Source organism: Sus scrofa, chromosome 17 (assembly GCF_000003025.6).
Source record: "Sus scrofa isolate TJ Tabasco breed Duroc chromosome 17, Sscrofa11.1, whole genome shotgun sequence".
NCBI lineage: Eukaryota > Metazoa > Chordata > Mammalia > Artiodactyla > Suidae > Sus > Sus scrofa.
This window is the reverse complement of record NC_010459.5, coordinates 52681298-52695543: the sequence shown is the minus strand read 5'-3', so window position 1 is coordinate 52695543 and position 14246 is coordinate 52681298. Positions and strand designations below refer to the sequence as shown.

At 50.4% G+C, this 14246-nt stretch overlaps 1 long non-coding RNA gene across 1 annotated transcript in view; it reads right to left on the bottom strand.

Annotated features, from left to right (window-relative positions):
• LOC102168017 overlaps window positions 1-13134 on the bottom strand; it is a 40773-nt gene extending 27639 nt beyond the window's left edge. Inside the window, exons 1-2 of the long non-coding RNA XR_002340049.1 lie at window positions 12967-13134; window positions 9838-9888 (exon numbers count right to left, since the gene is read on the bottom strand). This is a non-coding gene — a long non-coding RNA (uncharacterized LOC102168017). The remainder of the gene's footprint in view (window positions 1-9837; window positions 9889-12966) is intronic.

Here is a 14246-nt window from a genome sequence, read left to right as displayed (position 1 = left end):
ACAGAAAGACAGTCCTCAGGATCTCTGATACTTTTATGAGAGAAAAACAAACTTTGATCTTATTTCAGGCATAACATATTTGGGGTGGAGGTTCTGTTATATTTAGTGAAACCTAATCCTAACAGATATAATTGGTTAGAGATGGAAATCTGAAGTTGGGCTCATTCTTTGAATTTTTTTTTTTTTTTTTTTTTTTTTTTTTACAAATGCAGCCCTACACATTTAGGATTGTTTAGACTTTACAAAAATTCAAAGCTCTCTGTTTTAACGGCACATTTTGGGACAAGGAGCAATAAAGGGAACAGGCTTGGTATTGCTGTATAGACAATACTAATTAGGGCAATTGTCAGTGACAAACAAAAGTGGTTTCTTGGCTGGAGGGTGGGAATGGGAGGGGGTGGAAGGTGGGGATGAGCTGGAAATGTATTCCACGGGTGGGGACAAAACTTGTGTTTATGTGATTAGCAGTATTAGATGCGGGTCAGTGGCCATAGCTGGAATTGGTAAATAGCTGTTGGAGCACTCACACATTTATTCTGCTTCGATCAAAATGAAGCATCATTAAAAACAGCTCCTCTGCCAATTGTCTTCTCTGCCAGGGCCTTGGGAGGCGCCCTCTGGTCACATCAGGCTGGATGTAATTGGCTTTGAAGTTTGTATATGCGAAGTGCCTTTGAGGATTGCAGGCTAACAGAACTTTGGCAGAGGAAGAAATTTTGAGCGCCCATTTACCAATATGAGTCCTCAGCCTTAACTCTAAGAACATCAAGCAGTCATGAAAGGCGGCCTTTGCTGAATGAACCTGAAAACGGGGTGACCTCTCAACCATCTAGCAAGAGTGAAGTCATCTTAAGATGCAGTCAATGGCTGGGAACCAGACTGCCCTAGGCCTGCAGGCCAGTGGCGTTGGATCAGCTAGCTTCACGTTCCTGTTCTGTCATTCACCAGCCATTATCCCCCAGCCAAGTCACTTCACCTCTCTGTGCCTCAGTGTCCTCAGCTATAAAATTGGGACAATATTAGTAGACAGCTCAAACTGATAAAATGCTTAGACCAATGCCTGACTCATAGAAGGTGTGCAATATACGTGAACTACTGTTACTGTTGTTGTTATTCCATGGCTTCTATTCCAAGCCAGTCCTGAAAAGATTGTGTGGTGTGTTTGTTTTTAATGGCATGAAGAAGTTTAGTTTGTACCTATTTAGTCCATTAACAACTGAACACGAGGAAAGTTCAGAGAGTCATTTCCTTTTTTTTTTTGCTTTTTATGGCCACACCCACGGCATATGGAGGGTCCCAGGCCAGGGGGTTGAATAGGAGCTACAGCTGCCGGCCTGCACCACAGCTCACGGCAATGGCAGATCCTTAACCCACTGAGCGAGGCCAGGGATCGAACCCGCAACCTCATGGTTCCTAGTCGGATTCGTTTCCGCTGCGCCACGACGGGAACTCCCAGAGTGTCATTTCTAACTCCTGTTCTTATTTAAAGCAGATGACACTGGGAGAAGTTTAAAAACATCAGATACAAGTGGATTTAAATTTTTAAAACAGATCAGCAAAATAATTGCAGGCATACCCAGATCGCTTGCTTAGCAAAAGTTTCATGAGTTTGCTTCAAATTTAGGTGAGTTTTACATGGAGAGAAAGGAACCCATGGAACGTTTGCTCTGCGGAAAGGCCAGGAGGTCATTCCAGGGCAGATGCAGTGGGGTCGGGTGTGCTCTCTGGTCCATACCCAGGAAGCCGTTGGTGCTGGGAAGGCTGGCGGGTCTAGCTGGGTGCTACCCTCCCTGAAGCCGTCCATCTTTTGTGGGAAGGCCCACCATGCTGACATCTGATCATCAAAAAAGAAAGCTGGCTGACAGTGTCAACCCACTATCTGGTTAAGCTGGGAGGAATTGGGAACTTGAGCCTTTGGGTTTTATGCTCAATGAGATGGAATAGAAGGATCTGTCGTTTAGGCTGTAACAGCTCTCTCCTTTGCTTTGGGTGGGGACACCTCTCCTCTGTTCTCAATCTAGGTTGTATGGGTGGGGTCACCCCTATTCCAGGCCAGAGGGTCAGAAGGGCAGGCACCTGACCCAGGTCTGACCAATCAAAACAGCACATCCCTACAGCTATGGCAACTGGTTCAGGAATGAGCACATGACCCAAGATGGGGCAGTCACAGTTGACCCCAGGATTTTTGCTGGAACTATTGGGAAAGGGATGCTCTCTTTCAGCTGAGGTTCCTGAACTTGTTTAACGTGAGTCCAGAGTTGCTGGTGAGGATGGGGTAGGAAGGCTGAGCCAGCGTTTAGGAAGAACTTGCCTGAGAACATAGCCCAGGGAGCGGAAGCGAGATCAAAGGAGAGAGATGCCTGGAAACACTGCATCCTGAATGCTGCCATCTCCTGATTTTCTGTTACAGGAGCTGATGCATTTCCTTTTTCGGCTTAAGTCCATTTCAACTGATTTCCTCTTACTTGTGACCGAAATGCTCTTAACTCGTCTAGGCAGAAAACCGAGATCTCAGACCATAGCTCCCCCTTGGGAACTGGCCACAGATAAGAAGTTGGCAGTGGAAGAAGAGAAACCTCACTTGGAGGTCAGAAGCCAGCGGGGGACCTGTGGAAGCTGCCAACATGCCAGGACATGAAAGATGGTCGTCACTCACGTCCATCATGATGGATCTGAAGGTCCATCTGTCGCCATGGAGCTGCATCTGGGCTCTCCCCAGTGACGGCGTGGACCACACTCAATCATACCCATTTCTTCTCCAAGTCTTTTTGTCACCATTCTTTATACCAGCTGGAAGGTCTGTTACGCTGAGCTGGGCACATAACCAACGACAGCTGCCAAAGGCGAAGGGCAGAGATAGAACCAGGGGTCCGAGCAGAGGTGGTTTCTGTGGAGCCATGGCGAAGGGAGAAACGAATGAATGAATGTTGGCAACATTGCTGAACATTTACTGGGGGCCAGGAATGTTCCAGGCCCTCTAGACATATCCTTTCATTTGATTCCCACAATTCTACAAGGTGGGTCCTGTGATAATCCCCATTTTACAGATGAAGAAACTGAGGCACAGAGATGCCCTTGACCAAGGGCACACAGTTAACAGAGTCTTAGCCACTACGAAAACAGTGAAAAAAAATCCCCGGGCCCTGCCCCTGCCAAGCATCAAGCCAGGTACAAGGGAAACAGCTGCGAACCAAAACACACACGGATCCTGTTCCCACAGCAATTTTCATCACCTGAAGCGGGCTTAGAACATACACTGTATGCTGGTTTCTTCTCCGTCTTCTCTACCAGAATGTTGGTTTCACGAAGGGGAGGAAACTCGCTGGTCTCATTCACAGTGTTAGCTGAACGGCTGAACCTGGCATACACAGCAGACACTGAAGATTTGTTCAACAAACAAGTAAGTCTGGAGCAGTTTTTCAACTTCATTCCTATTGACATTGGGCGCTGGATCAGTCATTGGGTGCTGGTTCTGTGCACCTGCAGGTGTTGAGCAGCATCCCTGGTCCCCACCCTCTAGAGGACAGTGGCACCCCTCTCCTCTCCATCCCCCAAGGTTGTGACAACCAAAAATGTCTCTGATGGCCACATGTTCCTGGGGAGCCAAATTCCTGATCTAGAGTCTCAGAGCGGCCACATGATGATGAGCACACTCGCCTGGGAGTCGGGGCCTTAAGAGCATCGGAGAAACTGACATAACGCAGCTCTGACACTCAGGAGAGCTGGTACCTACGTCAGGCTCCTGAGCCAGCCGTTATGTGAGCAAGCACGATTGGGTCTGAAAACTAAGAAATGACTTGAGCCCACAAATATGTTGCAGTTCCCTGTTAGTCCTCGAAACCCTGAAATCTATACATCAGTAGTGGCGAGACAGAACAGTTAGACCCTGAATGATGTCAAGATGTGAGCGGGCCTGGACGTGGTGGTTCCAAGAAGCATCCTATTTCAGAGGTTCTGCTGGTTTGAGCAGAGGCCATGTCTCAGGAGGGTGCCATTTGCAGAAGGCAGAAAAAAACATAATGTAATTTGCTTTTGCCACAGCTGGCAAAAGTGAGTTTTCAGCAAGAGGGTTCTTGTTTCCTTCGAGTGGCTTGTCTCTTCCCAGTGATAAAGTTGGGGGGGAGGAAAGATTCCAAAAGCGAACACCTCTCTTGGTGCCTGGCAGCACCCCAACTTGCTCCTTCTCCAGGGTTTGAATTTAATACAAAATAAATAAGACACGAGCATGCCCTGTACAGCGCAGGGAATCGAGTCAATGTTTTATAACAACGTTAAATGGAATACCATCTATAAAAATATCGAACCACTATGTTGTACACCTGAAACTAAATTACCGTGTAAATCAACTACCCTTCAAAAAAAAGTCACACGTGTAACATATAAAGCACACATGACATATAAATGATGAAGGTCTCTTTTTCTTGTTTTTTTTTTTTTTCCAGCTGTCTTTAGCCATTATCGCATTTAATTTTTGCAACAGCCCTACCAGGTAGGATCTGCTCACCCGACTTTACTGATGACTAAAACTGAGGATGCAGAGGCTAAGTGACCTGCCCCAAATCACGCCCCCGATGTATTCCATCGCCCCAAAACGGCCCCAGCATCCTCCCAGTACCACAGAGGTAGGTGTCCCTTGGGGCTCCCATTTCCTGTGGCCCACACAGCCCATCCGTGGGCAGGTCCTGTGGGCTCTCCTCCTAATTGATGCTCCCCCTCCCGTCATGTTCTCCCCTCCCCAGTGGCCAGCCTGGTCCAGGCCACCCCTGGCCCGCAGGCCTGTGTCAGCACCCCCTCTGCTCCCGCTTCTTGTCCCTTAGCCCCTCTGCCCAGGCCACCCTCCCTGGGTGGCAATCATCCTGCTGAAATGCCAGCTGAGGTGCCCTTGGGCTGGAGGACCAGTCCAGGCTCGGAGAGGAGGACGGCCTCAGGTTTGTGCCCTGAGCAATCCTCTCAAGATTCTTCTTTGGAGTTCCTGCTGTGGCACATGGGTTAATGATCCAGCTTGTCTCTGTGGAGGCACCGGTTCAGTCCCTGGTCCGGTGCAATGGGTTAAGGTTCTGGCATTGCTGCAGCTGTGGCATAGAGCACAACTCCAGCTGAGATTCCATCTCTGGCCCAGGAACTTCCATCAAGGGGAGTCTTGTTTATTTAGACGAATGCTGCGGGCGAGCCAAAAAAAGGAGGGGGGGGTTTCCTTTGCATTCAGTTTCCTTGACCACCCTTCCTGTACATTTATTGAGCACCTACTGCATGGCCAGGCTTCACATTCCCGGCACTGGAGATACGTTGGTGGGTGAACAGGTCAAGTTCCTGACCTCGTGGAATGGACATCTGCAGCCTGCTCTCTAACCCAGCCAGACTCCTGGGGTCCTGCTCATACCAATCTCTCTTCCTTCTAGGCCCCTGCAACCTGGGGCCCATGCCCAGAAGGGCCTCCCACCCTCCTTCTCTTCCCTCCTGACACTTGGCTAATTCCCGCCGTCTGTATAGGTCATCTCCTGCTGCATAACGACTTGCCCCCAAACCTAGTAGCTTAAGACATTTTTAATCTCAGGCTTCTAGGGGTCAGGAGTCAGACTCTGCTGGGAGTGGGGTCTTTTAACTGGACACAATGCCACACTGATGAAAACTGGGGCTTTACTCTGGAAGAAAGAAAGAGTGGATGTTGATTAGGCGGCAACTGAGAGTCTGCTTTGTACACTTTGAATTATTCGCACAAATTATCAAGGGGAGTCTTGTTTATTTAGATGAATGCTATTAACCAGAAGCCCCACCTATAAGAACAGAGCACTCGCATGGAAGCGGGAGGGGTGGGGTGCCCTCAGCTCCCTCCCTGCCCCTCCCTGTGACCTTGGATTAACCCAAGGTCCCTAGAAGGGTCACACTGCACAGCGGGAGAACTCCCTCCTACCCTCGGTCGGGTTTTCTCAGCTCTCTGCACCTCCGTTTCATCACTTGGAAAATGGGAATAATAGAGACAGCCCACCCCCACCCCCAAGACTGGGCCGAGGGCCAAACGTGACAGAACAACACGCATCTCCACCCAGCACCTGGCACTCCGTCCACACGATGCTGCTGTTCTGACCCGGGGAGAGAAAGCAGCAAAGCCTAACATCTGGGCCTGGGACTTCTCAAAAAGTGCTCTACTGGCTTTTTGAAAAAACCAATGTACTGAATCCCACTTGGCTGGCAGGAGGCCACGGGCGAATTTGGGGCAGCACGGAACACAGAGGAGTGCCAGGGTGTACCCACCGCAGCATTTTTCCAGAGGCCCTGCCCGCTCAGCCCTGGCTCCCCATGGGAGCTGCGGCCCCGCAGAACGGCGTGTCCCCGGCAGACCGCGCGGGGCTGCCCGGCGCTGACTCATGCATGTCTGTGGGGAGCCGGCACCGGAGCCGCCGTGCCCGCTGCCAAGGGGGCCTCGGCTGGTCCTGCTGTCCCTGGGGCTGGAGCGCCTCCAAGCTTCTTTGCTGATCCTCAGAACTGTGGGCGCGCCCCAAATTCCACCCCAGCGGGTCATTGATGGCCTGTGCTCACTCCCGGGCTTGAGACATGTGCACTTAACTCCCTCCACACGGATTCCGCAGATCCCAGTTTAAACAAAGAGCATCTGAGGTGTCACGATGCCTCAGGGAGGCAGGCAGGGCCCCTGCTTCTGCCTCCCCGGCCAAATTCCAGCCCACAGGCTGGAGGACCCGAGTTTGATTAAGACACAGGTGTAATTCCTGGCTCTGTCACCTCTTGACTGTGTGGCCTTAAGTAAGTAAGTTAACTTCTGTGGTCCTCAGTTTCCTCCTCCGGCAAATGGGGCTAGTGCCCCTGATGAGGACTGAAGGAAGCAATGATGGAAGAGCCACGGCCGGCACTGAGGCACACCCAAGTCACGAGCCATTATGACCATCAGCTCATCACGGAGCTTTCCGTGCCTCACGGCCAGGCCCCTTGTCATCTCTCTGACCTCATCTTTATCATCTCCCCCTTTACCTGGTCCAGCCTCATCAGCTTCTTTGCTGACCCTCGGACACACTCAAGCCCCTGCCCCAGAGCCTTTGCACTTGCTGATCCCTCTGCCGGGAACACTCTTCCACCCAGTTAAACCCTCCATCTCCTTTCAGACCTTAATCACCTGTCACCTCCTTAGTGAGGCCTTGCCTGCCTGGCTTATTAAAAGCTGCGATTCTCACCACCTGCCTGGTCCCCTTCCTGCTTTATTTTTTCTCCATAGGACTTAACCTTCCTCTGGGATTCTTCTAGGCTTTATCCGTCTCTCCGCACATCTTCATTATCTATTGGTGCATAACAAATTACTCCCAAACGTAATGGCTTAAGACAACAAACACTGATTGTCTTACAGCTTTTGTGGGTCAGGAATGTGGCGGCAGCTTAGGGGGGCAGTTCTGGCTCAGGCTCTTTCCTAAGGCTGCAATCAAGGTGCCTCTGGGGCTGCAGCCTCATTTGAAGGCTTGACCGGGGCTGGAGGGTCTGTTTCCAAGATGGCTCCCTCCCACGGCGTGGGATCTCACTCTGCGGGAGCCCGCCACGTCAGGCTGCTTCTGTGTCCTCACAACACGGCAGCTGGGGCTTCTCAGGGTGAGGGATTTGGGAGAGAGCATGAGAGAAGGCATGATGTCTCCACAACCTCACCCAGAAGGCATTTCCAACACGTGTGTGTGTGTGTGTGTGTGTGTGTGACAAAGAGAGGCAGACGTAACTCATCCCTATCCAGTGTGGGAGGGGACCACAGATGGGTCTGAACACCAGGAGGCAAGGATCACTGGGGCCATCTTGGAGCCTGGTCACCACAGCCTTAGAAGCATGTAAATACCGTGACAGCAGGACCAACCATGTCTGTTTTGTTCACTGCTGTGTTTGCAGATTCTAGAACAGTGCTTGGCTCATAGTAGATTATTAACCTACTTTGTTGGATGACTGGCTGACTGACGGAAGGAAGGAACACGACCAGAGGGAACTTGGCCAAAGCAGAACATCCAGACTTCTCTGAAGGGAAGTAGAGCTCCGTGTCTCCATGTCTCTAAGAAGTCTTTCTCCAGGGCAGCCTGTGAAGAACTCCAACCATTTGCTACAACTTTGCAATGATGAGAAAGTAAATAGCAACCACTTCTGAATACAAAGCCGCTTCCTCGTGGTACCCCCAACATGTTCCACTACGCAGGAGAGACTCGAGGCTGGGTGGTAAAGGGCTCTGGGTGAGCTATCAAAAGAAGGTCAAGCATCTTGTCCCGGCTCAGCCACTTAATTGATAAACTACTAAAGTTTAGCTTATTTTGAAATGGGGCAACCCACCCATTCTTCCTAGTACCCAGGGGTATAGTTCATTGGTTCATTTATGTTGGTCACTTAATCATCACCCTTGACGTCACGGATTCAGTTCAGTGAGAGCCTCAGGTGGGGTGATGACCTTCTAAAAACAGCACCACACAATCTGACGCACGTTATGTGCCTGGATGAATTCAGCATTTACTGTATGCCATCATTGTCCTAAATCTTGTACATATTACCTATATACAGTAGGTATTTTTAATCCCCCCTTTTACAAGTGAGGCAATGCACTTTCAGAGAGGTTAAGTAACTTGTTCTAGGTCACACAGCTAATAATTCTAAAAGTCAGAATCTACGTTTTCTGACCCCTAAGCCTTTCCTACAATAGCAGAACTTTTTCATATGTACATTTTCAATGTCTACATTTAAGCTGACAGCTGGGGAGTGACATTTCTGCTAAAAGGCCAAATCAATTCGCTTAGCGCCATTTACTTTTTGATGTACTCATTGTGGCGGGTTTGGATTGTGTCAACTCAGCGAAGTTGGAATTTGCAGAATTCCTTTCCCTGCATAGTTTCTGGTTAGCGTGGGCCACAGGAGGCATTTGAGGCAAGATTTGGAAGGTAGACGTGGAGAAGCAGATCTACAGCTCTTATGCTTGGAGGGTGGGTGCGGGGGGCACGCAGCCTGGCCAGGGGCAGCAACGAGCCCTCAGCCTCCAGCTCCTCGAATCCTGGCAGGTGCCTATTTGGTTCTGGGAGGAAGGAGGCCACCTTCTCCTGCAGGTCACTTGGGCGGGGCTTCTAGTCTGTGGCTCTGGCTCATCCTCACCTGCTCCCAGTTCTCATCCATCCTTCCCTTCTTGGACACCCAGCATCATGTTCAAAGAAAGAGGCTCACAGGCGCCAGAGAGCCAGCTCCCACATTTGCATAAGGTCCGATTCCCCAGGGAAATGGCTCCAGGTAATTTACTTTCTCTGATCAAACCCTTATACAATATTTAGAAGCTAATTCTCATTTCATATACTTTAACAAAGAATACCTCCACAGTTTCCAAATACCCATATCCAGAATCTATGGCCACGTAAGGAACATCTACCTGTGGTTAAATGCTTTGCTTGAAGTCTTTAAGAAATAACACCCAAGAGGAAAGGCAGGTCTGTCTGGAGAGGAGCAAAGGGGGAAAGTGGAAGGAAATTCCTCTGCCTGTGACCCAGACTCCTTTCCCAATTCACTAGGTGGTTTCTCCCCCGGGGCCCTGAACTCGGCTGTGGCTTTGAGGGAGGAACACCTCCGAGTCGCTGCTGGAACTCGCAGACTGTCTAGTGGAAAATTCTGATGCCAACTTGAGCCTGTATTGTAAGCATGCGGCGAGACGAAAGGGAAGTGATGTGTGGTACCGGACAATGCCAGCGGGTACTATTTGAGATTCATAAACTTTTCCAGACTCTCAAGGCAGAAGATGAGCAACTGCATTTTCACAACCGCAAATAGTACATTCCTAAGCGCGTACGTGTGTGTATATGTATGAAAATGACTGAATTGAGGATAACTCACGAAAGTTGAAAGCTCATCGTTCCTCTCGTCCACAACCGAGCTTCCATCAGCCTAAAAGAGAAAATAATAATTAATAAATAACTCATGTATATAAGGAAAGACATAGCAATTTGAAAATGTGTCGAGGAACCCCTATTTCATTTAAAGCAGAAAAGGATACTTAGCAAATCCATGGATGGGGCTTCATTTACCCCAAAGCGGAAAGAACAGTTTATGATAACTTTCATTTATTCGTTCATTTAATTAATTTTTTAATGTTTATTTATTTATTCATTTTATAAAGGTGGAAAGACTAGCCTCAACTGTTTATTCCAGGGGTCAGTGAACTATGGACCAGGGCTGGCTGGCTGATTTTATATAAAGTTTTACTCAAACACAACCATGCTCATTCTTTCACTTAGTGTCTATGGCTGATGCCAGGTTACAAGAGCAGTGTTCATTGGCTGGGACAGAGCTAAAATATTTTTTACACATATATATATATATATACATTTGGTCATGCCTACAGCATGTGGAAGATCCCAGGCCTGGGATCAAACCTGAATCATAGCAGTGACAATGCCGAATCCTTAACCACTAGGCCACCAGGGAATTCCCATACGTGATTTTTAAATAAAAGTTTTTTGACCTCTGGCATATTCTATAATCTTGATGACCAATGAGGTACCCAAATATTTCCCTACTGCTTTCATGTTTTCAGTATATATATGAAGCCTCATCAGCAGAAAATCTAACACTGCTGAGCCTCCTACTTCCTCACCACTCCCATTGTCCAAGATCCCTGGGATTTACTTGGTCCAAAGACGGGACCAGACCTGCTTCTAAACAACAGAACTGGGCAAGTCTGAACCATGTGCTACATGCATCAATTCTTCTTGCCACTAGGGGTCACTGTTGGCCATGGGCCGCACATGTCCATCCCTCTTCTCCTAGTTGGTGGTCAGCCACGGATCCCAGAGACAATCAATCATACTAGGATTGCTGGGTCCTGACGGGATTCCAGCTTCTCCACTTGCCTTGTCAGAAGCAGCCCTCCCCAAAGCTCACCTGGGCTCTCGAACTTTGGCAGGTGGGTTTCTTATCAGCCAGTGGGTGTTAGGAGGGAGTTTCAGAGCCCACTCGGATGGACGTGCCTGCCTGATTTCATTTCTTGAGGGGCCACGGTTGGGTATCTAAGTCCCTCCCTTCCCTGGAGACCCTGGCTCCATGTGCAAGGTAATCCAGGACCCCGCACTCCCCGCCACCCCGCCACCAACCAGGTCTTTAGGGTGAGAAGCCTGCCTTTGTTATGTCACAGAAGTTCCTTCACAACCGCCCTCAAGCAATGGGTATCTACTGCCTCCTGTTTACATGAACTAAGAGAGACAGTTCTTTTGCCAAAAAGCAAAGGTTTCTTGTGCGGTGACCTACGGAAACGTGTAGGCAGGTTCAGGGACCTTATTACAAATCAAAAGAGGTGATAACATTGAGGCCACTTAGCTGAACCTTTGCTCACACCTCCCAAGCTCTTCTCTGTTGCCTGCAGATTCTAGGATGAGCCCAATGATTTCCATTTTTGTGTCTTGAGTAACCCCTTCCCCTTGAGTAACTTGTGTCTAAGCAACAGAATATCTCAAGGTCGGGGGTGGCGGGGGAGGTCACAACTGTGATTAGGTTACAGAAGGTTCTGACTTCAGTCGTGCTGGCAGACCCTCCTGCTGGCTGGCTGTGATGAAGCAACGTTGGGGAGGCTGATGCGGTCAACAGCCAGCTCATGTTGGGGAGGCCAATGTGGCAAGGAACTGAGAGGGCCCCACCCAGCAGCCAGGGAGGGACTGAGGCTCTGACTCCTGCCAACAACCACGTGTGTGAGCTTGGAATGAATCTGTCCCCAGCTGAGTCTTCAGATGAGACCCCAGCCCTGGCTGACGTCTTGATTGTAACCCCGCAAGATGCTGAAGCAGCGGACCCAGCCAAGCTGTGCCCAGATTCCTGACCCACACAAACAGCATGTGTTTCATCTGGGTGTTGTTAAAGCCACTAAGTTTGTGGTCATTTGTTATGCAGCAATAATTAGTACACCCGTCTCCAGACCTTAGGTGCACCAAATACATGAAAAGCTGTTAGGTTTGATAACTGTATCTACCTTTTAAGAGGTCTGCATTTTTCAGTAGAGTGGCATGCAAGTAAAAAGATTTCCCATAAAAAGAAGAAGCATGACTTAAGCAGTTGAACATTTGGGATTGCCTGACTGTGAAAGTCTAAAGAGAGTAACAAGTGGCTTAATCTTCCTCCTCGGCCCATATGTTGGGTGGTGTTACAGATTGAATGTTCTGCCCCCTCCTAATGCATATGCGGACATCCTAGCCCCCACGTGACGTGAAGGTATTAGGAGGTGGGGCCTGTGGGAGGTGATTAGATCATGAGGCTGGAGCCCTCGGGATGGGATTCATGCCCTTATAAAAGAGGCCCTAGAGAGCTCCCTTTCCCCTTCCGCCACAGTGAGAACACCACTGGCTAGGAAGCAGGACGCAGGCCCTCGCTAGTGAGCACATCTGCCAGAGCCTTGATCTTGGCCTTCCCAGCCTCCAGAACGGGGAGGAGTGAATTTCTGTTGTTTGTAAGCCACTCAGTCTATGATATTTTGTAATACCAACCAGAATAGATTGAGATAGTCCCTCATACAACCAAATCTTTTTAAAGCTAACATTACTGCAGCCATCCCATGTGCCAGGCATGGGACTAAACGCACTAGCTGTATGATCTCATTAGATCCGCCCTCAATCTCTTGTCAGGTGGTACTATAAGCTTTAGTTTTTAGATGCAGAAAAAGATTCAGAGAGGCTGTCTGACTTGCTCAGGGTCACACAGCGGAGAAGGGGTAAGGCTGGGATTTAAGCAAAGCAGTCAGACACCAAAGCCCTCCCTCTTCATGTGTTCCTCTTGCCACAGATGAGTTTCATAACATATCACCGCTCCTGGGAGGCAAGGTTCTTCCTGGCATCCCCCGCCCCCCAACCCTGGTTTCCCCAAATCAAGGTGAGCACAGCTGTATCTGCCCCCTGCGCCCTTTTCTGTCCAGGACACCACAGGGCAGCTCCCAGCTCCGTGCCTTCTTCTCTGGTTGCGTATTACACATTCAACACTCACCCCACATCCACTGCGCTTTACGGAGCATCTACCACGCCAGGCTCTGTTCCAGGCACGAGGACCCACCAGCGAACAAGACAGGCAGAAGTCCCCGCATTCACGGAGCTGGCGTTTTATTAGGGGAGACAGACCATCAGTAAGTCATCTGCTAGGTGGCATCATGCCACGTAATGACAAAAGCTCTGGGGAGAAAAACAGGGTGAGAAGAGCAGAATCAAATTCAGGGGGTGCTATTTTAGAGAGAGCGATCACGGAGCGTTTCCTTGAGGCGGTGACAAGTGGGCGGAGACCTGAGACCCACATCCTAGGCAGAGGGCACAGCCAGTGCAAACGCCCTGCAGTCGGATGGTGGGATGGGCCCAGGGAATGTGAGGAACAGCAGGGGACAGATATTAGGGCTGAGGCCCCAGATGGCAGGCAGGGGAGTGCGAGGCGGGGCCCACATTTTGGGAATTAGGATTTTATCCTCTGTGCGAAGGGAGGCCCATTCTTATGCAATGGTGGTTTTTGTGTGAGAGTGTTTGGGGCGGGGGTCCTCCTTTCCTCACACCTGGCCAGTGGGAAAGATGCCAATCCCTGTAACCCTGGCTCAGCATCTGCCTTTTTTCCCCAGGGCGGACTCTGCTCTCCCTCCCCAGAGCAACCACAGCGTGAGACAGCAGACTTGGAGGGGGGACAGGAAGTGGTGGAAAAAGTGACTCACTGCTGGTCCTGGCACGGTCCCCCCACTGCCACTCCACCTTCCGTGTGACGGCGGAAGCCCACACTCCGCCATGGACCCAGGCCTCGTCTTTCCCTCCCCACAGCTCCAAGTCAGGGAAAGCCAGCCCGCCTGCTCGCACCCGGGCTGGGTTTCTTCCTGGCGTGTGTTCTGGACCCAGAGTGCGGGGCCTGACGGACACCGCGCCACCATCGCCAGATGGCTTCCCCGCAGCTCTCCCCCCAGCCCGCCTGGCGGGCCACCCCCAGAGCTCCGTGTGCTTCAGGCTCCAGAAATGTTTATTTTTGCATCTGCCAGTTCACAAGGCAATTACTGGTAACTGAATCCACAGCCCAGGAAATCTGACTTCACTGGGACGCCGAAGCCCAGGAAGGGAGACACTTCTGCGCCCTGGGCTGACCACAGACACCACGGAGGGGAGCTCTGCACCGTGGCCGCGGGTGACATCACTGCGGCTTGTGTCCGAGACGTGACGTGAGGGCAACCCCCGAGGAGGCTGGACCTGGCGTGTCTCTGGGAGGGTCCCTGCCGGCTGCCCACCGAAAGCCAGGCGCTTCTA